The following is a 22,871-nucleotide window of genomic DNA, read 5'->3' on the forward strand; positions in this document are numbered from 1 at the left end:
GGAAAAGAATGGGGGAGATGTAGAGATAAGCATGATTAGAATTCCTCTATGTTTGGACAGTGGAGTGAGAGTGAATAGTTGAGGATGTTACTGAGTGGCTGTGAGGATGGTAGGGTCTTTTATACGATACAGAAGGGTTGAAGCAGGTGGGTTGGGGATAGGGCAAGCTCTTTCTTGGACAAGCTGAGTTTGAGAGGCCTCTATGACATTCACTTTGGAACTTCTAATAGGCAGCCAGTGATATCTGGATAGTGATGAGCCCATGGGAGCTTATGAGATCAGCAAGTGAAAGAACAGAGAACAAAGAGAAGAGGGACAAAGCCAGGGCCTTGAGGACTACTCACAATTAGGGCATTGGGATATGGATGAAGATTCAGCAAGAGTGACTGAAAAGAAGCGGTCCTGTAGGAAGGAGGAGACCCAGACAAGACCTGTGTCCCAAAAACCCACAGAAGAGCAAGCAGCCAAGAGTAGAAGGTCATTAATGGTGTCCAAATGAAGCTCAGTTAAACAGCAGGTGATTTTCTAAACTAATATTAGAAGTTTCCTCACTGGGAATATCCTAGTATAGGAATATTATACCCACCAATGAAATCATAGGTCCAGAACAAAAGACAAAAAACTATAGTCCTGACCTTGTAGAGTTGATCTGAGGGTAAAATGAGATAATGTATATAAAGTGTTTGGCAACCATAAAATGTTAGAGAAATGTCAGTTGTTCTTATACTCTCCCACCCACCACACCCCCTTTAAAACAGCTCCCTTGGCTTTCTCAAAGGTCACTATTTCGGGATACTGGTCTGATGCTTTACTTGGTCCTGTACTCTACAAAGTCGCAGTGGTTTAGACCAAGATTTATCTCTGGGATTCCTTACATCTAGAAGCTCTTGAGGCAATAATGAAAAGTCGACAGACAGTAGAGAGGAGCAGCAAGTCCGGGAAATTTATAACTCCTGTTTTACTGAAAAGGTCTAGTCTGGTTCAGTTTTGGTTTTGGTTTTGTTGAAAGCTGTTCTTTTCAATCTTTGCTTCTGAAAACTCACTACTGGATGAATAGTTTTCATTAATTAAGCTCAGATACTCAGCGATCTTAATCAAAAATGTATATTGAGAATTGGACAGGGCACGGAAGTCAGGTTTATAGTACCAGCCTGGGGTTGGTTTTGTCCTGATAAGGCATTTTAAAGTCCTCGCCCGACCCCACCCCGCCCCGCCCCTCCCCGCCCCTCCCCCGGTCCCACCTCTCCTCCCTGGTCCAGGAAGTTTGCTCTGTTAGGCAGAGCAAGGCTATTTTCAGTGAAGCTGGGTTTCCCCAGAGTGAATGTTTTGTCCCTGGGAACTAAGTGCGTGAAACAAACTGTTGATACTCTCCTGGAGATGAAGCGGGGTGTTGGGAGAACATTATACGTGAGGCTATGTACCTATGACAAAAGGGTGAGGGGGTGACAGTGTGTGTGTGTGTGTGTGTGTGTGTGTGTGTGTGTGTGTGTGTGTGTGTGTGTGTGTGTGTGAGAGAGAGAGAGAGAGAGAGAGAGAGAGAGAGAGGGAGAGAGGGAGAGAGGGAGAGAGGGAGAGAGGGAGAGAGGGAGAGAGGAGAGAGAGAGAGAGAGAGAGAGAGAGAGAGAGAGAGAGAGAGAGAGAGAGAGAGAGAGAGAGAGAGAGAGAGAGTCCAATTCAGGAAGTCATGTCTCTGACATCAGTGGCAGGGCTGAGTTAGAGTAAAACCTCAAAAATGCAGGGCGTGAGCCAGCTTGAGGGGAGGGAAAACAGAGGGAGCTTTTCTTACCGAGTGCAAACAAGGCAGCCTAGACTCCGAAATGAACTGTCCAGGTACACAAGAAAAAGAGAAGAGAGGGAGGAGTGTAGGGGGCGGGGGCAAAGGGGAGGGGAGGAGGCAGAGGGAGGAAGGACTAGGAGTTGTCTGACAGTCTAAGACCAGAAAGAACAGTTTCTCACCATTTCCTTTAGATGCTTAAAACATCTCGACTTGGGAGGGGGTAAAGAGAGAAAAAGAAAGAAAGACAGAAAAGAAACCCGGCACTTCCTTCCCAAACTTTGAGCGGTGGTAACGCAGCTGGGCTTGAGACCTACCGAGATCCTTAAGGGACCCTAAGAGAAACCTCTCTCGGACTTGGAGGTGAGTTTGGGAGGGGTAGTGATGTTACTTTATTTTGTTTTTTGGGAACTTTCCGAACTGTACGAGGTCACTGAGATGAGAAGGGTCGCCAAGCTATGTCATACCTTTGAGGAATGAAGGTGAGTCCTCTAACAAGTGGGTTATAATGACTGAAATTTTCCTGCCTCTCTTCACCCACCCCACTTACACACACACACACACACACACACACACACACACACACACACACACACACACACACACACACACTCTTCTATTCTCCCATTAAATGGGTTCTGAATCTGTCCCTTCCACATGTCAACATGTGAACCAGCTCACATGGCTCCTCAGTTTCCCCACCTGTAAAAGTGAAACGTGGACAAGAGGAGCGCCAAGGTCCCTTCTCGTGCTGGCATTCTAAACTTCTATGGGGAAGGCCCACATGAGATATTTAAGGGATGGGGAAGCAGAAGTTTCCTAACTCCAAATGACACTAGCTTCGCTTCCCAGCCCCCCTATCCCCACACCCCAGGCTTTCAAGGAAACAGATGGAGATTCTGTTTGCTTTGGAATTCAAGTTCTGAATCCCTCCACAAAATGCCATTGGTTTAGATATCCTCAATCCCCTATTGCTGTGGGTCAAACAAATTTTGCTGTGGAACTAATAGACAACTCTGAATCAGGAACTTAGCCAAAAAATAGAAGAAAAAAGCAGAGTTTTTTTTCTTTTCCTGGCACCACCAAGGGGATACACTGGGACACAGACTCTTTCCAAGCTTGTTTCCTTCAACCCCTTCCCCTCGAACCCTCATTGGTGGCTCTGAGACTTAGTGGATGGAGCCAGGACCTACCTGCATTAGTACAAAGTACAGAGCATCATGTGAAGTGGAGTCACAGAGTCTGTGATGCCCATGATGAATATGCTAGTTAGTGCAAATAATCCTCCTGTTTTACAGATAGGGAAACTGAAACAGAGACAGACACTTGGCCTAATTTTGCAGGGCAAATTGGCAGAAAACTGAATCCTAATACTGTGGCTATTATTTTATTGAAAGAAAAGGGTCAAGGGAGGAGAAGAGAGGTGTGCCCTCGACTCTTGGAAGCATTATCTCCCTCTCCAAAGTTGCTGCTTCTCATTCACCTGGATAAACTTAGCACAATTATCTGAACATTCGAAAGGTTAACTGTTTTTAAGCCAAATCATCTTTTGAAGAGGGATAGAACACACCATGGGCTTTGGGTTGCTACAATTAACACTTTAATGAAACCTGTCGATGACATCTTTTTACTAATGGTCTCTGTGTCACAGACACACACACACACACACACACACACACACACACACACACACATACCCATGAATTTACATAGGATTCCACTTCCTGGTGATAACAGCCTTTTAGGCTATATTTAACATGATTTAAGGGGCAGCTAGGTGACACAGTGGATAGAGTACCAGACCTGGAATCAGGAAGACTCATCTCGCTGAGTTCCAATCTGGCCCCAGACACTTAGTAGCTGTGTGACCTTGGGAAAGTCACTTAACCCTATTTGACTCAGTTTCCTCATCTCTAAAATGGTCTGGAGAAGGAAATGACAAACCACTCCAGCAGTATCTTTGCCACCCCAAATGGGGCCATAAAGAGTTGGATGTGACTGAAAATAACTAAACAACCACATGAGTTAATTCAGTGAGTATATTTTGCACCCTCTGCACTTAGCCTTTTACGAGGAAAGCAGTGAAAATCTGGTCAATGAAGGAGGCTCTTATTAAAACTTAATTGATAGTTTCTTCCCAGAAATTTTGGATCCATAGCTCCCAAATTAAAAAGTTAGTAAAGGTTCTCTCACCCATATTAATAACAAACAAATTGACATATTCTCTGTAGGGCATTTAGCTTATGAAACTAAAATAAGGAGAATTCTTGCCCTTTCCCTTCATAGACTAAATTCAAGAAAGTAATTAGCCTCAGAAAGATGAATCACCGATCTCCAGCGAGTGAATAACTCTGGAAAATTTAGAGGGGTTAGTTCACATGGCAAAAATCTATTAAAAAAATATATTATATTTTATGTAATATCTAATGCGTATGTTATATGTTACATGACATGTAATATATAAATATATTATTACATATATGTAAATGTAATATATAACATATACTACGTAATACATAATATATATAAATATATAAAATAATTTTTATTGAACTTTAGGGTGATGTGATAACATTCTGTTATCTGGGTTACTTAGAAGATTCTTGATCCTCACAATATCTCTCTCGTGTACGTCCTCTTCTCTTCACCCACACAACCACCATCATCACCGTCACTTCAATAACCTCTAAATTTGTCTCCCTACCTTATCTTTCTGAATTTCAGCCAATCCTCCTAACAGCTGCCAAAGTGATTTGCCTACAGAGTAATTCTGACCGTGTCATCCCCCTACTCAGTAAGTTCCAGTCTATTCCCTCTAGAATTACAAACAAAATCCTATTCTATCATTCTAGTCTTAATGCGTATTGACTGCCATGCCCTCTGTAGTCCACCCAAATAGGCTTCCTTACTCTCCTTCTCACTTGGCAGTCCATCTGGCTTCTTGAGGCCCTTGCAGAAACCATCCTCCATCCCTGGAATGCCCTCCCACATCTCTGCTTCTTAGAATCCCTGGTCTCATTGTTTGACCTTCCCTCTCAGAAAAGACCATGACAACAGGAAGGTAATGCCATGACTTGCAAGTGGATTGGATTTAAGGGAGGCAGGGCTGTGCAAAGTCACGAGCCTTTTTCTCTCCTCCAGAACCATCTGGGTCCAGTGGCAAGATATTATAGATCAAGACTACTGGAGATGGCCCTACCCCAGTCTTCTAGACTCAGTTCAAGTAGTACCTTTTGCATGAGGACGTTGCTGGTCTCCTCTACCCACCCACCCCCAGCCCCCAATATTCAAATATCTCAGTCATGTCTGACTATCCATGACCCCATATGGTTTTTTCTTAGCAAAGATACTGGAGTAGTTTGCCATTTCCTTCTTCAGCTCATTTTACAGATGAGGAAAACTGAGGTCAACAGGGTTAATCACTTGCCCAGGGTCATGCAGCTAATAGTATCTGAGCTTGTATTTGAACTCAGGTCTTCCTTAGTGCAGGTCCAGCACTCTATCCACTGTGCTGCCTGGCTGTTCTTCTCTGCTCCCAAAGTTAATTCATACCTGTTTTGTATGCATTTCATGGCCAAAAAAACCCCAAAACTCTGTTTGCCTCAGTTTCCTCATCTGTAAAATAAGAATAACAATAGTGCCTTCCTTCCATGGTTATTGTAAGAATGAAAGAGATCATATTTGTAAAGTGTTTAGTATGGTGCATGGCATATAATAGGCACTATGTAAATGTCAGAATTATTAAGGGGTTCCTAACCTGGAATCTGTGAGCTTGGTTTTTTAAAAATATACGTTCGGATCATTGAATTTTAATATTATTGGTTTCCTTTGTCATCCTATGTGTTTCATTTTAATAAATTTTAAAACATTGTTGTAAGAAGGAGTCCATAGGTTTCACCAGATTGCCAAAGAGGTCCATCTCACACAAAAAACAGTTGAGTCCTTTACTAAAAGTGGGTCTCAGCTGACGAGGAAATTCATGGAGGTCTATAAATTATGAAGCCCATCTGTTGATGTCAGAAATCAATAAATACTTGAGTAAACTAATAAAACACGCCATGACTTCTATCCCTTACTCAATACAACTATGTTGTTAGTTAGTAGTGCCTCAGGTAGAGAATCCTGACTGTACTGAAACAAGAAAACTAAGCTCACTCAAGCAATACCCAGACTCTGAAGGGTTAACTCTTCAGAGGGAGTTGCTAGCTTATAAATTAACCTGAAATCAAGAAGATTATTAAATTCAATTCAATTAAAAATATTTATTAAGTACCTTTTGGGGCAAGGATGAAATGTTGGGCACTGAGATGAAAAATGGCATTGGCCCTGAGGCCTTAAGGGTCTCAGGGAGCAGCATCTTAAATCCATTATTATGGATCTCTTTAATGGTTTAAAATATATTTTAAATCACTGAGAATAGAGTGCATCTTTATACACCCCCTATTCTAGGAGAAAGAAGCTCTTTGAAAACAGTTTGTGTTTTGTCTTTGTCTCCTGGTGCCTAGCACCATATCTTGTACATAGCAGGCATTTAATAAATACTTATTGGATAGAATTGGACAGAGGAACCCCTTCCTCTCACGTCCAATGAGCATTTCTTTTTCATTCGTTGTTCCCTGATCTTTTCAATAAAACAACTGAACCCAAAAGAAGCTAACACAAGCTTTGGACATTTGATGACTTTGGGGCCCCCTCAGGCAGGGTTTCAGTCTGTCTCCCCTCCACCTCCTTATAGAATACATGGAAGTTCCCCTAACCCAAAGTCAGAGGCCTGGCATACTGATTCTTCTGAGTCTAGCTGGGGTTTCCCAGAATCCAGTTGGTGCCCCATTCTGGTCACATATCAGTGACTTCCAGCATGAGGCAAATCTGTGACATCTGCCAGGAAGGAGGCAAAAAATCTAAAAAAAATATATCAATGAATCTTTCCTAATGAAGGACCTTAGATCAACTTATCCTTATAGGTGAAACAGATGAAAAGATGCTCAATATAAAATTCTTCTGCATTGAAGAGGTCAGCTTAGTGGAAAGCGTGCCAAACAAAGATTCAGACATCAGGAGTTCATTCCTGGCTAAGTCACTTCCCCTCTCTAGGACTCAGTTTCTCATTCTGAAGGAGAAGATGAGGCAGTTGAATTGGATGGATCACCTCTCAGGATCCTGGCAATTCTCAGATTCTGTGAGGTTTTATCTAAATCATGAGAAGAACCCTGCTGAGATACATGGAGTACAATCACCAAATCTCTTTCCTTAACCCTGACCCTTAAACTGTTCTCCAAACAGGGCTCCTATGGAGCCCTAAGAAAAAGGAAGAGGCTCAATCGAGTGAAGATTTTTGGCTACTCTATCATGTCTGTCATGAAAATTCCTTGTTTCAGACACACATACACACCCCCAAGAGGGCTCAATGTGTGTTAGAGACCAGGAGGACCCATCAAATACTGACACATGACTTTCCTGACCAACCCAGAAGGCACCAGGTGAAGGATAGAAACTCGTCATGTTCCTCCAAGGCACCATGAGGGAGATAAAGACTGTGAAAAATGGATTTTTTCCCATCATTTTAGGCAAAGAAAGAAATGTATGAGGGACATTCTTTGAAGGACAGTCCCCAGGACTCTAGCCTTGCTTCACTTTTCTTTCTTTCCCAGCTATATCATGTTGGCCTATTAAAATACAACACCAGTGTGGGAATAAGCAGGGGGCTTAGTACGGAAAGAGTAGCTGATCTCCAAAATGAACCACACACAAACAAGAGATTCCTTTCTCAAGGGGCAACTCCCAAAAGACACTCTACCCTGTGGCTCCCACGATTGAGAAGCTGTTTTGCAGTTAGTCAGGAAGCAAAAAGAAGAGAAAAAATAATAGCCAATTAACACAAAACTGAAAGGAAACTTGGGTGTCTTGTCCGTTACTGTTGATAACCTTCCAGGGTTACTTCAGTAGACACTGCTGAGCTTTGGGAACTTCCACCCCAACCAGTTCAGGTCTAATTCAGGTTGCAAACCACATAGGCTTAGGGAAGCACCTCTTGTATGGAAAAGAGCATGGAAAGTAAAGTCAATAGACCTGACCCGAAATTCCATCTCTGATGCCTACTAGATGTGTGATTGTGATCCAGTCACTTAACATCTCTTAAGTCTTAGTTTTCTCCTCTGTAAAATGGGCATAGGATTTAGATCAAGAAAAGAGATTAATATAAAATAAACCAGCCAGTATTTATTAAGGAAACTGTACCTTGTTAGGGGTTGTAGGATACAGGCAAGAATATGCCTGGTTCATTTGTTGTAGTTCACTCATTTCAGTCATGACCCCACTGGGGGTTTTCTTGGCAAAGATACTAAAGCAGTTTGCCATGTCCTTCTCCAGCTCATTTTACAGATGAGGAAAGTGAGGCAAACAGGGTTAAGTAACTTGCCCAGAGTCACACAGCTAGTACATGTCTGCAGCCAGATTGGAATTCAAGATCATGCTGATTTGGGGCCCTTAAACTTTACAAATTCTAGTATTGGTGACGATTGATGATGACATAAATATCAAAGGACTGAGCCTGGAACCTTGGCCATCCAACCTCAAATTCAATGTCTTATCTATTAGATAAAACACTAAAGCACTATACAGCCCCGAGGTGGTGGAGGGAGGGAGGGGCTGTAAAGGAGGAATGATGATAAATCTTCACTTTACTGAAGACACTTGGCCTAAAGGGGCCAAGGTCTCCCCTTGCATCCTGGGTCATCTCCAGTCATCCTGATGAAAATCTGGTCACTGGATTCAGATGGCCCTGGAGGAGAAGTGAGGCTGGTGACCTGCACAGCCCTCCCTCTTTCAAAACAAAGTCAAGTGCAAGTCATGTTGTCATTTCTATGAGGGCATGGATGGTCTTCTTTGGCAACAAAGGATGAACACAACAACTGAAGACACTTAATACTCTTCATCTTTTCCAGAAAGAAAAGAACAGACATCCTAAGAAGGGAAGAGGAGAAGCTGGGTGTTTGGTGGGGGGAAGAGAGAAATAATGGGCTGAAGGAATTTCTTTACATGTTTGCATTAACTGAACAGTGGACAATGTACGTCCCTGTTCATCAGAGCCCATGCATATGGCAACAAGTCAAAATGGCCTTGCATTTTTTTAAAGAGAATTATTGTATTATGCATAAGTATTCTGTTTAAGGTTAATTGAGTTTTAGTTTCTCTAGTTTGACGAATAAAAATTATGACCTTTATAATTGATTAGTCAATAAATGTTTGCCTTTAAAAAAATAAGTCAGAACAGATCTATGATTTCAGTAGGATAGGGAACCTCCAGAGGAAGAAACTATAGGTCTGCACCTTCTTTGGCACTAAAAACCTTATCAAGATGCCTAGACCATACAGAGGTTAAGGGACCTGCCCAGGGTCATGCAACCAGTATTTGCTGGAGGCAGAACTCAAGTCTTGACTGCAAACCTATCTCTATCCACCAAGCCATACATCAATAGCACTCTATAAAGCGCTTACCCTTATATAAGTGATTTACTGCTCTTGCTATTATGGAACACACTGTGAAAGTTACAAAGATGGATAGTACTGGTGGCTCAGTGGATAGAATGCTAGACTTGGAGTGAGGAAAACCTGAATTCCAATCCCACCTCAGAGACTTAATAGCTGTGTGACCCTGGGTAAGTTATTTCTTCATCTCTATTGGCCTCAGATTTTTCATCTGCAAAATAAGGTTATAAATGGCACCTAGCTCACAGGGGAGTTGTGAATTCTAAATGAAGTAGCATAGGTAAAGGACTGTGTAAACCTCAAAGCGTTATGTGAATACTAGCAATGATGATGATGATGATGATGAAGATATGGTCCTTGTCCCCTTCCCCAAGCTTCCAAACACAGATTGATAACAATAACCATTGATACTTATATATCACTTTAAGTTTTATAAGGCACTTTCTTCACAACAACCCCATCCAATAGAATGAAAGTATTATCCCCATTTCACAGAAGAGAAAAAACCCTAAGTCTCAGAGAGGTTGGTTATGTAACATAATCATAGTTATAATATAATAATAGCATTTACTTACATAGTACCTGCTCTGTGCTAAGTACTTTACAAATATTATTTCCCTTGATCCTCACAGCAACCTTAGGAGGTAGGTGCTGTTGTTATCCCTGTTTACAGTTGAGGAAACTGAGGCAAACAGAGGTTAAGTGACTTGCCCAAGATCACACAAGTAATAAGTGTTTGAAGCCAAAGGTCAAACAACTGGTAAATGTCATAAGGTTTCAGAGATGATCCAAAGCCTGATTTCTGCTGCCTCCAACTCTTTTTCACTATATCATGCTAGAGCTTGACAGGCTATTCAAAATGATCAGAGAAGTTGTCAAGCCAGGGAAGAAAACACTGCCTCTCTGATTCCTGACCTTGTGACCTCATCCATCCATCAATCGTCCTTTCAGGTTTTTTCGTCCCTGGCTGCCTCCTCACTTTCTTACCTGACCTACAACACTCTCTGCCATCTGCCTGCTGGACTTCAGAGAAGCAGAAGTCATCCAAGGAGCCTGGTGGCTTACTTAGATTAAAATGTCCAAGTGCATTCATGGCCTGACCATTTCAAAATGAAACCTACAGCGTGAAAGGTGAGCTTCTTCATATACACCTTTTGTGATCCCCCCCAGAGCCTCCTTTGTTTCCTAGCTAGAAACTCCAATCCAACCCTTTGGGGCATTGGGATATTACCAAGGGCCATGGTTGATTTAGGGAATAAACCAATAAAGGGCCTAGTGGTTCTGGATGCTTGCAGGCTAGCTGATTTCAAACTGTATTCCTAGGTAGCCCATCTTTACAGGAATCCATCAATTTTTCCAAGCCTGGAGTAGGATTTTCCTATAAGATGGCTACAAGAATGCTTGTATTCCCTGCCTTGGATAATTATTAAGAGGAAAGCGCTTTTCCAGTGAATTATTGGAATGGATGGCCCAAAACTATCAGTGGAGAAAATTTCTCATTTTCCAAACCTGAGTCAGGAAAAGGCAGCAGACGCTACCCTTCTCCCCAGAGCTGTCTGAGAGCTGGTGAAAGGAGACATTGAATCATTCTGCATGTGTCAGTGGGCTGGGATTTGAGGACGAGGTCAGATGGACCTGACAAATATTTTCAGGGAACAGGATTTCTGGAACTTAAAAATCCTGATTCCAGGAGAGAGGGGGGAAAGAGGAAATCTCATCCTTCCAGAAGACATGAGAAAATTATCAAACCAGATTTAATTTCCAGTTAATAGCCATGTGATTCTCAGTAGACTGACCTTCTGTACCTTTCCCTAAAGTCTAACATCAATCTTCAAGAAGCTACAGGCTTTCCCAGAATAATAATAAAGCTAGTATTTCTAGTGTTATAATATTTGCCAATCCCCTTACATATATGTGTGTGTACATACATTATCTCTACCAAGATAATTTGACTAATGATGAGAGCTTGAGGTGGGAAAAAGCATAAAAAGGGAAGGAGGAGAAGAAATGAAATGGTTATTTTGTCCCTCCCTACCTCCAGGGCCCCTCCCAAAATATGAAAGGGAAACATGAAAAGAAACAGATTAAGTGTTAGGCTTGGAACAAAAAAGACCCACACTCAAATCCTGTCTCTGGTATTTTCTTCAGGACCATGGTCGCTTAACTTAAGTGAACCTCAGTTTCCTTATCTATAAAATGGAAATCATAATACTGGGAGTTGCTGCCTCACCAGGTTCTTGGAGACAAATAAAATAGCATATAATGGTCCCCCCTTCCTTCCGCTTTTGTTTCCTTCTTTCCTTCCTTTCTGCCTTCCTCCTTTTGTTCCTTCTTCTTTCTTCTCTTTTTTCCTTCCTTCTTTGTCTCTCCCTCTCTTCCTTCTTTCCTTCCTGCTTTCTTTCCTCCATTCCTTCCTCCCTCCTCCTTCCCTTCTTTCCCCCTCTTACTTCCAATCTCATCTTCCTCCTCTCTTAGTGTGTTTTTTAAGCTACTAAAGCTTAAAGCTTTATAAGATTTTGGGGACACCCTGCATAAATTGATTTGCAATCCTTGAAACAGTATCTAAAAGTCATCAATTAATACCATTGGAATCTGGGATGATTTTGACATGCTCAGACTCAGAGGATCATAGAATTTTACTGTTAGGAGGGGCCTCAAAGGACAAAAACACTAACGGGTCATCCTCTTAGCTTGTGGTTGTGCAGTATTAGGGGCAAGTGCAAGAAAGCCACAGAGCTTGATGAGTCAAGGAAAGTGCCGAAATCTTGATGGCTCTGACTGTGTGTTCTGGATCATTCATTTACCTCCCATTTAATAGGTTTGGATTCCCTTCTGCAAAAGGAGCCAAGAAGGCTATAAATTTTTTTTTTAAAGGCTTCTGAGAGGCCCAGCTCTTACTCTGTCCCTGACTTAATCAATACCAAAATGTGCCACTGGGGCTCTAGTTTCAAGCTCACACCTGCAGACCTCAGCTTCGCCTCCTCCCAACCACACAGAGAGTTCCAAAGAGAACAGAGAACAAACAGTTTGGGTTCTTCCTGCTTGTTGCTACCAACATTTCTGACTTCTCAAACTCTGGCCCCTGCCTACTCAAACATTTCTAACCTATCTGACCCTTCTAGCTGAGCTGTGACAGCCCCCTCATCCTTCTAGCTCTGTCTGTCCAGACTCAACCCACTGACTTATCTGTAACACACCCTCTAGGCCCTTTCTGCCAGGCCATTCTCCTAGTGTTTGGTCTAACGTTCCCCTGCTACAAGTCTGTCTCAGTGTGACTGGGGCCTGTACAAATTATGTCAGGGCAGGACCTGAACTCAGGACTTCCTGACTCAGGGGTTGGTTCTCTATCCACTACTCCACACTGCCTGCTTTACTTATTGGATGCTTTCTTGTTAAGGTCAAGTAATTATTGGTTTAGTATTGGAAGGGATTTTAGAGATGCCCTAGTTTGACTGCTTTATTTTACATAAGGGAAAACTGAAGCTTTGAGTGGTTAAGGCCCAGCACATAACAGATGCTTAATAAATATTTGTTTCCTCCCTTTCTCCCTCCCTCACTTCCTTCCTCTTTTGTTTCCTTCTTTCCTACCTTCCTTTCTTCCTCCCTTCTTTCCTTCCTCCTGTCTTTCTTTCCTCCATTACTTTGTCCTTCCTCCTTTCCTTCCTTCTTCCATTTTCCTCCTCCCTTCCTTCTCCTCTCCCTCTCCCTTCCTTCCTCCCTCACTTCCTTCTTTCTTTCCTTCCTTTCTTCCCCCCTTTGTTCTTTCTTTCCTTCTCTTCTTTCCTTCCTCCTTCCTTCTCTCCCTCTCTTCCTTTTTACCTCCCTCCCCTTTCCTCTGTCCCTCTCTCTTCCTTCCTTCTTTCACTCTCTAAGGTCACACAAGTAGTAATTAACAGAAGGTGGATTAACTTTAGTTCTCTGACGCCAAAGCTAGTCTTCTTTCCTCTACTGCACGTTGACCTCTCAGAGCTCCTGTAAGATGTTAGCCGCCTCTCTGTAGGGGTAAGGCAGTTGGGCTTGCCTGCATATACTTGAAATGTCATAATTGGCTTCCAGCTTCTGAATCCTAGTAGCTTGTGAGGTTACAAAATAGAAGTACTAATCCTATGGATGAACACAATGGAAAAACAAATTGTAACAGTCCTCACCCATCATGACCTTGATCATCCATTCCAAGGACCATGGGCCATTCCCTCTACATTGAGAGTCAGTCAGTACATCAGTAAATACTTATGAAGTGTCTACTGGGTGCCAGGCATTTTGCTAAGCACTGGGGTACAAAGAGCTTGCAATCTAATGGAGGAAGGCAACATGTAAAAAGAAGCTGAGGGGATTGGGGAGAGAGGAGGAAGAGGAGAAGGTGTGGACTCAGCAGGCACAGTGGGAAAATCAGTCAGAGAAGTCCCAAAGCATTACAACCAGGTGAGAAATGAGGAGATTTCTGAGCTGAGCTCTCTCCTTAAACAGAGATCTCCTTAACTGGAAATTTGGATTTCATGGTCCTACCCCCCCAACCAGACAGATGATGAGATCTTAGCAAGGTGATGTTCTCCCTATAATAAGCTTCCTGGGACATTGTAGGGAAGTCAGTCATAGATGTCTCAAAGTCATACAACCAGGTGAGAAAGGAGGAGATATCTTGTAGAAATCCCTCTTGGCACTGCAAAAACTTCACCATGTTGGAGTTAGCCATTAAACACATCCCCCGCTGTCTTTGGGTCCCATTACAGCATCAGCCAGTTCTGCAGTTTGGGAATGTTGTCTTCATGGCCAGTGCCCTATCAACCAAGTGCAGCAATTTAGTTTGGTAAGAGGTGGGAAAGGGGGAGAGGGAGGTATTGGGAATGAGGTCAAATCTTCACTTTAACTGCATTGTCCAAACCACAGCCTCAAGTAAATTCCTGCCATTGTGAAGGGCTCTTCATTGGAATGCAGCAGAGATTAGAACAGCTGTACTCTGGGAAAAGGAAGGCTGAGGGATGAGATTGTGTAATTTGTTTGAATGTTGCTAAGACAACTGTAAATCCAGTCTGTTTAGTAACCGTGTGAGATTGGAAGCCTTAGGATTTAAAGACCAGTCTGGGTCAATTTCTCCTTCTCTAGCCAGCTATGGCTGTTTGAACATCCTTGCACTAAACCTATAAAGCAATAGGCTTCTCAATCCTTCATTCTTTTAGTATCAACTGTATAGGTGACCCAAGCTTATGAAAGGGAGAGAAGGGAAAAGTGATCTTCTTGTCAGAATAACCTTCTACTTTATAAAGAAGGGGACATTTCTTTAATGAAATTTTCTAGCAATCACACTTGGCTAGTGAGACACAAGGTACCACATGTATAAATGTGCCATACCCAGTCTGAGGGTTGCTTGGTGATGGAGAATCGCCAGGTGAAAAGATTTATCTTCAGGATAACTAAAGTTTTAGGCAAGTTTCTTCTCACAGTCAATCAGGGTTTTACATTGTGGTGGCATGTATCTTGTAAAGTAATAATATCCTTCAAGTTTTCACCCAGAGAGATAGTCACCCATATTTATTCTGGGTGGACAGAATCTAAAAGCTGGGAGGCATCTCTGAGGCCATCGATTCCAACCAGTACCTGAGCAAGAATCCCTCAAATAACATTAACATCTTCCACAACTACTTATCCAGTCTCTGCTTAAAGACTTCCAATGATGGTGGACCCAGTTCCTCCTGTGGAAGCCCACTCCATCTTTGACTAACTCTAATTATCAGGAAATTTTCTTTATATTGAGCTAAAATCTGACTTTACACAATTCCCACCCATTCATTTCTCGTTGTCTGCCCATGGACCAACCAAAATAAGACTAATCCTTAGTCCAAATGGTCACCATTAAAAAAAAAACTTGATTAGAACTATCATATTTTCCCCCTCCCTCCCTCAGAGTCTTCTTTTCTTCAAGTTATATATCCTTAGTTCCTTCTTCCAGGCTTCATAGGTCATGCTTTTGGTCCTCTTACCATGTTGGTCACTTTCTTCCAAATATACTATGGCTTGTCTTTCCTAAAATGTGTTGCCCAGAGTTGAAAAGATGGTGGTCTGTCCAGGGCAGAATAGAACAGAGATATCACCTCCCTCTTTTTTGACACCATGTCTCTCAATGAAGCCAAGGATGACATTGACTTCTGTTACCACCAGGTCACCATATTAACTCAAAATGAGATCACTTTTAAGCCAAAACTTCCCTCACTCTATGCTCTATTTTTCATCAATCGCACCCCCAGGCTTCCCCACCACCATAACTCATACAGGAGAAAGTGTGGTACTTCATTCTATACTATAATAAGCTATTCATCAAAACACCCAGGGTCTTGTCATTGGCTGATGTTGTAATGGGGCCCAGAGATACTGGGGAATGTGCCTTGTCAAAACACCTATGGTCCTGCCTAAGATTTGACTATTCTATTATTGGGAGTTTCTGTCAGAGGCTCTAGCGTACCATTTCATACATTTTCCCTAGGGAAGGAGGAGGCCTTAATGGCATGTGTCAGGTACACCATGTGTACCTTAGCCTGATGAGATCTAACTTCATAACTAGCATTTCTTCTACCGATTTCATTACTCCACTCTACAGACTGACCAGCCAGTCCCATAGCCCTGGACAGACACAACTAAGGACATTCTCTCATCCCATTCTCCCAAAGGAGACCAAAGGTCTGGAGAATCACCAACATGCTCAAAGAAGGGCAGGAACCCAAGAGCCAATCCCCACTCTCACTGAACCAAGTCAAAGATGGCTTCCTGCACACTCTAGCAGAAATTGTGCTGAATTTGGAATTAAAGCAATGTGGGTTTGAAATGCAGCTCTGCTTCTTCCTATGAGTCCTGAGGAGGCACAGTATAGAGCATTAGGCCTGTAGTCAGAAAGACCTGAGTTCAAATCCAGTCTGAGATACTTAGTAGCTATATGACACCTAGGCAAGTCATTAAACTTCTGTCTTACCTCAACTGTAAAGTGGGTATAAATAACAATAATTAACAATAGTAATAGTTCTCAACTCTCCGAGTTGCTATGAGGATCAAATGAGATAATATTTCTAAAGCACTTATCACAGTAACTGGCACATGGTAGGTGCTTACTAAATGCTTATCTCCTTCCTTCTTAGCCTCAGTTTTCCTCATCTGTAAATCATAGGGGTTGGAGTAGTTCCCTTCTAGCTATAAATCTAGAATTCTCTAATCCTTTCATACCCAGCAAGGTGTACTGCTGAAACAGAATGGCCATCAGTATTCAAATCACTGTTGGTCATATGTTACTGGAGAATTTGTTGAGTATCCTGTTAAGTCAAGGACTTTGCTTGGAATTCCCCACATGTTCCCTCCTCCCCCTTCCCTCTGACTACATACTCTGCCCCTCTACCTTCAGTTTCCATATCACCTCTTAGGACCCTAATGGTGCATGCACAAAGTAAGAAGTCATTTTAGGAGATGGTATGATGGATAGAGCAGGAAACGGGAAACCCAGTTTCTAGGACTGCCTCTGCCAGTAATTAGCTGAATGACTGGGAACAATTTACTTAAACCTCTCTGGTTTTTCATTTTCTCATCTGGAAAATGACAATTAAAATAAGGTCATACAATTTTCTGTCTGGGAGGAAACTAAGAGACTACCAAGTCCAGGTTCCTCATTTTAGAAATTAGTAAACTGGGGCTCAGAGAGGTTACACAATTTGCCCAAGGTCATCCTCTTAGTTAAAGGCAAAGTCATGAATGCAGTCCTAGTCAATACTGATCTGATCTCCCTTATGTAATTGTCTTTGTCCTTCATCAAATGAGGTTATGTGTGTGAAAGTTCTATAAAAATAAAGTTCTATAAAATAGAGCATTTTATACTAAGAATAGATATCTTTTCTGAAACACACACATAGACACACACACACATGCTCACACTTCAAGAAAAGTTCTATATGGGATTCAGATTGAGTATTGGGCAAGATAGAAGGTAGCAAAAGGTGAATATCATAAGAGGCACAAACATAGTGCTTTGAGATCATAAGAGACTCTAGAAGTCATCTAGTCCAACCCCATTATTTTACAGATGAGGAAACTGAGGTCCAGAAGTTAAGTGATCTTCCCAAGGCCATGAAGGCAGTCAGCAGTAGGGGTGGGATTAGAACTCAGATGCTCTGACCCCAGAGACAGTCCTCTTTCTACTCTTTAGGCTGGAATCAGTCAGTCAATCAATAAACATTTATTAAGTTCCAGAGACTGTACTTAAATGTCAGGAATACAAAGAAAGGCAAAAGACAGCCTAGCTCTTGAGAAGCTTATAGTCTAATGGGGAGACAATGTGCAAACAAGTTACATACAAGATAAACTGGAAGTAATAACCAGAAGGAAAGCACTAGCATTAAGGTGGATCAGGAAAGGCTTCCTGTAGAAGATGGGATTTTAGCTGAGACTTGAGGAAGCTAAGAGGCAGAGATGAGGAAGGAGAATATTCTAAGAATGGGGGTTACCAGTAAAAATCCAGAGGTCAGAGATGGAGGGAGTGTATTATGTGAAAAAGAGTAAAGAGTCCAGTGTCGCTGGATCCTGAAGTAGATGAAAGGTTGGGGGTGGGAGTCGGGTTATGACTTTGAACATCAAACAGAAGATTTTATATTTCATCCTAGAGGCAAGAGACAATCTCTAGAGTTTACCGGGAATCTGAGGAGTTAACATGATCAGACCTGCAGTTTATGAAGTTAGCTTGGCAGTTGAGTGGAGGATAGACTGGGATGGGGAGACTTGAAAGGAGACCAACCAGCAGGGTTTTGTAATAGTCCCGATGTGAGGTGATGAGAGAGGACCTGCCCATATGTGGTGACAGTATCAGAGTAGAAAAGAGGGAATAGATGAGAGATGTTACAAAGGTGAAATCTACAGGCCTTGGCTACAGCTTGGGTATAGGGGAATCTAATGAGAAAGGGTGGAGAGTCAAGAATGAAACCCTTGTTGGGAGTCTCGGAGACTGAAAAGGATAGTGGTCCCCTTGTCAGTAAAAGGGAAAGAAACAGGGTTTGGAGAGAAAGGTGATGAGTTTGGTTTTGAATGTGTTGAGTTTAAGATGTCTATGGCACATTTCAAGACATCCAGTAGGCAGTTGGAAAAACAAACCAGAGGTCAGCGAGGAGGTCAGAGCTGGATAAGTAGATTTGAGAATCGTCAGCATAGAGATGATAATTGAATCCATGGGAGCAAGTCTCTCTAGAAGCATCTAGAAAGATCCTGTGATCTAAGCTAAGCATGAAAGGAGAGACCGAATTTCTATACCACCCACCCCTTGCTAAGGCAGTCTCTCTGTCCCCTAAAATATTCCATGCACATTTTTACCTAATCCCCATTTCAATTTAGGAAACTTTTACTTCCCTACAGAACAGAGCATCTACCTGCTCAGGAAGATGCAAATTTTACATAAAACATGTTCCTTGTCTTCAAGGGACTCACAATCTAAGAGGGAAATACATTGTTCAGTCACTCACAAAAGCATTTATTAAGTAGTTCGTCTGTGCTAGGCAGTGCCAAGCATTGAAAATACAAAGGAAAACCAAAACTGTCCCTGCCTTCAAGGAACTAATATTTTAATGGAAAAGCCAGAATTCTATTAAGCCATAAATCTATTCCTATATTTCCCCCACCCCATTCCAATAGAACTGAAGGTTCTATTGCTGGTAGCTGAGGAATGTCCCCTTTATGTAAGAGGGACAGACCATTATTAGAACCACTTATTATTTTTGCAATCCAGAAAATAACCTAGGGCAGATACCCACATGTTGTCAACAGCCTACTTCTAGGTCACTGAGGGGATAATGCAAATCCTATATTCCGCTCATTCTAACTAGCCTATGGCCTGGCCCCACTGCCTCCTAACAATGGGAGGAATGTGCTTTTCAGAACTTGCTCAGCAGGACAGACATGCTTGGCCAACCCTTGGAAAACCAGCTGAGGTCACTGGGGCACAGACAAGACCCAGATGATTGGACCTCCAGCAAGGCTTTCTTACTTCAGCACAGTGCAGGGGACAAATCCTGGTTCTTTACAGATAGAGAACACAGAGAGAAAAGGCAGAGAATCCCTAAGGTAAGAGGAAAATTCCACAGGTATTCAGGCTGCTCTGACAGCCAGCAGAGCCAAGGTTCAGCAATGTTATTGTTAAGTAGGTGGAATATGCCATTCAGAGGTGCTCCCCCTTCCCACTATGAGGATTTTGCTTCTTTATTTTAGTGCCACGGCCCCATTTTTATCTCTGACCAATCTCGTGTTTTGATAGTCAAGGATAGGGCCCTCTCTCTATATCTTTTCTTCCATCTGCATCATAAATTACCTCTACTACCACATATCTGAATCCCCCAGGCCCTAACACCACCAAAACTAGTCTGATAAATGAATTTCTGCTGGATTGCTAATGGATGATAAGGCTGCTAGTTAACTCAGCCCTCTTCAAAATTGTTAAGAGGGAGCAAATGGATCTCTGGGCTCAACTGACTTCCAGGTCAGTTGAGTTTATGCTGTTTTTTAAAAATTTTGAATTTATCAGTCTCTGACATTTTCAACAGACAAAGAACAAAAAAGAATTGTATGTGAAAGTGTAAACTTTTGTAATGTGGGGTTTGTTTTTCCTACTGGTATTAATGTCTAGCCTCTCAACTGAACAAATAAAAACCCTGAAAAAAATAAAACCCTTGATATATACATGTATAGTACTACAAAACAGATTCCCACATTGGTCATGTACAAAATGTATGTCTCCTTCTGCATTTTAAGTTCATCACGTTATTAAAGTATATAGTGAACATTAAATTTAACAAGGTAGTAACAAAATTGCCTTATTTTGTGTTCCCTTCTGAGCTTCTTTTTTTGTTATTTTTGATGAATTTTTAATGTCTTATTCATGGTCTTTTATTTCTTTTTTGGTTGCATCTTTATCATTACCCACTAACTTTTCCCACCCTAGTGAAAGTCTTGCATTTTAATGTTAGTCTACCAACTTCCCAGTTCTTCAATTTATTTCTACCCTTGGTGATATCCCCTCTCTCCCACTCACAAAACCATTCTTTAAGTCAACATCAACTAAATGCCTTTTATGTATGGAGTACATAGCATTGTAGGAGAAACAGAGAAAAATAAGACACTTTTCCTTTCTTCATGGAGCTTACAGAATCAGCAACGAAGGACGAACACACACACATACAGAATCATAAAATTTCCATGTTGGGAGAGACTTTGGAGGCCATCTAGCCCAAACCATACCACACCACTATATAGTGGTCAACTAGCTTTGGCTTTAACCACTCCCTTAACAGAGAACTCATTACTTCCCTGGACAACCCATTCCATCATTGGGCATTGCCAGGATGTTCTTCCCTATGTTGATCTGAAATCAACCTCCATGTGACTTTTACCCATTAGTCCTACTTCTGTTCTCCGGAGGTAAGCAGAATAAATCCAATTCCTTAGATACCAAAAATTCCTCATGTTGTGGTCTTTCTTTCTGCATGTATTTATATTCCTAAGGTTTAGCACAGTGCCTGATACATAGTGAGTGCTTAAGAGATGTTTGTTCGCTTAACTTGAATTTGTTTTCAATCAAAACTTGATCTCAAATCCAGCTTCAAGGCTTAGTCTTACCTTTTCACAGGCAAAAGTCACTACCAGTTAGAAGGGGTAGGTAATGAGGAAAAGTTTAATAAAGGATGTATCATTGAATTGGCTTTTAAAAGAGAGGTAACCTAATCAAAAGGTAAAGAGAAAGGACAGTGCCTTAGGTTTAGAGAACAGCTTAAAGAAAGCAAAGAGGAAAGCAGAGGAGAAATGACCAAAATCAGAAGGGTAGCAGTAGGGATAGATAGGACAGATATGAGAGATCTTTCATAGGTTAAATTGAATGGCCTTGATAACTGAATGTATATAAAATATGGGGGAATAGAGAAAAACCACAGATCTCATGAAGGTCTTGAGTTTGGGAGCCTGAAGTGTTGCCATGGACAAAAATAATGAAATCGTGGAGGATCAGATTTAAGAGAAGACACAATTCCAGACACAATTTTCAACATAAGATCTTAGATCTAAAGCTGTAAGGCATGTGAGAGTCATCTTGTCCAACCCTCCCATTTTAACAGACAAAGAAACTGAGGACCAGGGAGAGTAAAAAACTTGTAGGTTATAAACTTGCTAAGCAGTATTTGAGTTCACTTTATCCAAATCTGGAGTCTCTCTTCTTTGCCATACTGCCATCAGTGTAGAATCTGAGATGATGATGGAACAACCAGGAGAAGGTGTCCTGTAAGCAGTGGATTTGAATCTCAAGAGGATGGTTTGGGGCCAGAGATGCAGATTGGGGAGTTATCCATATAGAGGCAGTCACTGGTGGTATGGCAACGAACGAGACTGCCCAGAAAGTATAGAAGAGAAAGATGGACAAGGACAGGAAATTGGAGAACACATCCTGTTAGGAATTAGAAAAATTACTGAGAGATGGTAAAGAAGACAGAAAAGAGGGAGATGGAGAATAGAAGAACTGAGAGAATACGGTGTCTCTGAAAGTGAATGAAGATTCAGAATGGTGATGTGGTCAACAAGGAGGAAGAGAATTGAAAAAAGTCCTTTGGATTCAGCTACGAGGACGGTCGCAGGTGTCTTCTGAGAAACCAGATAGCAAGTGACTCAGGAGAATGGGGAAGCAGAGGCATCAGGTACAGAATACTTTTTGCAAGAACTTTGGGTAATGATTCTGAGAAGTTTTGATAAGTGGAAAAGACCCCAATCAGAGAGCCTCAGTCTTCTTCATATAATACCAGCCCTATTCCCAAACACAATAATTGAATTTAATGGGAGCCTTCAACACCTGTTCCCAAAAGACTGATTAATAATTGGTTCAGGTGCCACGGAAGGCTTTGATACAAATATTGGGTGTTACATGGAGCCTTTCAGCAGTTTCTCCTGACACCGCCCAAACTTATTGACCTGGGACTACAGTCAGTTCTAATAGCAGCTTCAAAACAGACACATATCTATTGGACACCACAAAATGCTAGGTTCTGGCAGGTTCTACTTTTCTGGAATTAATCACAAGAACGAGAGCCTCAAGTGAACTATGTAAAAATGCTGCTTGGTTCAAAAAAATCTACTAAAACCAATTCTATGTGCCTTGACTACCAATTTTTTAACCATAAGACCTTATCTTCATGCAATATTAAGAATATAGATGTAAACACACACACAGTGGGGAAGTGGGATCTCATCTTGTAGCAACATTAACTCTTCCATTCAGTCCTTCTGTTATGATGAAGCAGGCAGTGAAATATGCCAGGCTCATTTCAGATATTCTAAGCTCAACATTCCAAAGGCTTGGGTTAGCATGTGTGGGAGATCTATGCTTTTCATTCCGCAACAATCTTGCTGTTAAATTGTAAACCTTAATGCTACATTGAGGTAGCTTTGGGAATTTAATTGCCCTGAGCTTAAGTTAACACTAAAAGAGGGGGGAAATTGTAAGGAGGGAAAAAAACACCCTTATCTATATTGCTTTGGAGTTACATAATTGTATCCTTGTGCCACTCCATTAGTTTTAAAGTAGCCTAGACTATCAAAAACCAAAGGGAGAAACAAG

The 22,871-nt window shown here is 41.8% G+C and overlaps 1 protein-coding gene and 1 long non-coding RNA gene across 7 annotated transcripts in view; one reads left to right on the forward strand and one right to left on the reverse strand.

The window, feature by feature from the left end:
- The window catches only part of LOC140529715 (uncharacterized), an 83,263-nt gene extending 81,411 nt beyond the window's left edge, over positions 1-1,852 (reverse strand). Inside the window, exon 1 of one of the 2 annotated variants that reach the window (XR_011975656.1) lies at positions 1,787-1,852. This is a non-coding gene — a long non-coding RNA (uncharacterized lncRNA). The remainder of the gene's footprint in view (positions 1-1,786) is intronic. The other variant, XR_011975654.1, reaches the window with a different exon arrangement.
- KIAA0040 (KIAA0040 ortholog) overlaps positions 1,234-22,871 on the forward strand; it is a 38,854-nt gene continuing 17,216 nt past the window's right edge. Inside the window, exons 1-3 of one of the 5 annotated variants that reach the window (XM_072648572.1) lie at positions 1,234-1,417; positions 1,969-2,137; positions 10,214-10,393. The gene's annotated coding sequence lies outside the window, so the exon portion shown is untranslated. Of the gene's footprint in view, positions 1,435-1,659; positions 1,831-1,968; positions 2,138-10,213; positions 10,394-22,871 lie in introns of those variants that run through there. The other 4 variants (XM_072648570.1, XM_072648571.1, XM_072648569.1 and 1 more) reach the window with 4 other exon arrangements.

This window comes from Notamacropus eugenii, chromosome 2, assembly GCF_028372415.1.
Source record: "Notamacropus eugenii isolate mMacEug1 chromosome 2, mMacEug1.pri_v2, whole genome shotgun sequence".
Classification (NCBI taxonomy): domain Eukaryota; kingdom Metazoa; phylum Chordata; class Mammalia; order Diprotodontia; family Macropodidae; genus Notamacropus; species Notamacropus eugenii.